Source organism: Oryctolagus cuniculus, chromosome 6 (genome assembly GCF_964237555.1).
Source record: "Oryctolagus cuniculus chromosome 6, mOryCun1.1, whole genome shotgun sequence".
Taxonomy (NCBI): Eukaryota; Metazoa; Chordata; class Mammalia; order Lagomorpha; family Leporidae; genus Oryctolagus; species Oryctolagus cuniculus.
In genome coordinates this window covers 98,786,294-98,788,447 of record NC_091437.1, presented here as the reverse complement: position 1 = coordinate 98,788,447, position 2,154 = coordinate 98,786,294, and the positions used below count along the sequence as shown (strand labels likewise).

The window sequence follows — 2,154 nt, the reverse complement described above, 5'->3', positions numbered from 1 at the left end:
GATAAACCCTCAGTTTTTACGGAAGAGAGAAGAATGAGCTTGTTTGTGTTGGAGGTTTCTGATCCACAAGAGGTCGGGAGGGATGGAGGGGGTCTCTGTGCCCTGAAGATCAGATGCAGGAGCCCCAGTGTGACTCAGGTCTGGGGGATGCACTGGTCCCAAACCAGGCAGGCCCCTGGATTTTTGTGCCAATGCCCAATGGGAGTGGCTACATCAGGTGATCAGGTAGGTGCTTGGTATAGAAGTGACCCTTGTATCCCGTTTTGAAGTGCCTGGGTTTGAGTCCTGGCTCCACTTCTGATTCCAATTTCCTGCTAACAGGCATCCTGGGGGTAGCAGGTGATGGCTCAAGTAGTTGGGTCCCTGCCTCCCATGTGGGAGACTCAGATGGAGTGCCTGGCTCCTGGCCTCTGCCTAGCCCAGCCCTGACTGTTACTGGCATTTGGTGAGTGAACAAAAAATTGGGAGATTTCTCTCTTTCTCTCTCTGTGCTTTAAAAAAAAAAATAAATTAAATATAATTAAAAGCAACTCTCATAATCCTTCCATTTCAACCCTACAAGTTTGGGAAAGAGTTGAGCCCTCACAAATTCAACATTGATAGGCACTGGTCTTTTTTTTTTTTTTTTTTTTTTTTTTGACAAGCAGAGTGGACAGTGAGAGAGAGAGACAGAGAGAAAGGTCTTCCTTTGCCGTTGGTTCACCCTCCAATGGCCGCCGCGGCCGGCGTGCTGCGGCCGGCGCACCGCACTGATCCGATGGCAGGAGCCAGGTACTTATCCTGGTCTCCCATGGGGTGCAGGACCCAAGGACCTGGGCCATCCTCCACTGCACTCCCTGGCCACAGCAGAGAACTGGCCTGGAAGAGGGGCAACCGGGACAGAATCCGGCTCCCCGACTGGGGCTAGAACCCGGTGTGCCGGCGCCGCAAGGCGGAGGATTAGCCTAGTGAGCCGCGGCACTGGCCGGCACTGGTCTTAAAGGGAGGTTGTGAGCTGTTGGAACATGTGGGGACTCTATTATTGCTTGTGTGGACTGGATAGGCCAAGGAGATTCTACTAATATACTGGCATAAAAACAACACACAGTGGCAAGATGTGGCAAGATTGTGACTTAGGGGGAGCTCCTAAGTAGGGAGAAAAGGAAATGCACACAGTGCAATCTGAACCTGTGAATTTCTGGAAAAGTTGTAGTAGTGTAAGGAATCTTTTGCATAAGTTGGGAGATTAGAGAGAAATCTACTCTTGCATTCTTTAGTGGAAGTTGCAGATGACCTTGGGTGACTTTCCAACTAAGCATGGAGTTTCTGCTTATAGACAGATTATTCAAGTCAACGCCACAACCACTGAGCCTGCTATTTGAAGGCACAGCAGTGGACATATAAAGGTGAGGAGGCTATGGCTCCTGCCTTCAAGGTTTCATGATAATTTGTCAATGGCTTCATGAAGGTTGGCATAAATGCTGCCAACTAATGTATGTCACAGCACTGACGTTAAGGCTTCAATTCTGGTATGAAAATTTGATTAAGTCACTAAGTGAAATGCAGTTATGAGAAAATCTATTAGGAAAACTACCAGGTGATCAACTTAGGTCAGTGTATATTTTTTTTTTTTTCAGGGGAGAGCGCGAACGCAGTCCCCCACTACCACAAATTATGCAGTCGAGTTTCCCACATTTGGGGAAATCGCAGGGGTCAGCACATCCGGAGTGCAATGGATAAGCCTCGCCCTGGGAAAACCACCTTCGTGATCATGGTATCTCCCCTGCCAGGTAAGTATGGTCAGTGTATATTGACCTTGCATGTACTAGGCACTAAGTTAGCCACTGGAAACCTAAGGAAAAACGGGCACAGTCCCTGTCCCTGTGGGCCTGACACACAGGAAGCAGTGACTGACAATCTCAGCAATCAGAGCGGCATCAGGCTTTGCACCGCTTTCCTGGTTGGAATTCCCAGGAACACCTGGACACCATAGCATCCTGATCAGTGAAGTCATAGAAGAAGTTATCAGCACAGCTCTGCAGTGCTTGGGTAGACAAGGAAGCAAGGGGAAGAGGAAGAAGGAAGGGTGCTGCAAGAAGTGTTAGGGAAAGAAGATGATCCCTGACTCTGGTCGTGTCTCTTCCAGGGAGCTCCGTGCCCTGAGCCTCTGCGGTG

The 2,154-nt window shown here is 49.3% G+C and overlaps 1 non-coding gene across 1 annotated transcript; it reads right to left on the bottom strand.

Annotated features, from left to right (window-relative positions):
• Positions 1-1,613: 1,613 nt before the first annotated feature.
• LOC138850263 (U1 spliceosomal RNA) lies at positions 1,614-1,777 on the bottom strand. Its single transcript, XR_011390015.1, has one exon. It is a non-coding gene; the product is annotated as a U1 spliceosomal RNA (small nuclear RNA).
• Between the last annotated feature and the right edge of the window lie 377 nt (positions 1,778-2,154).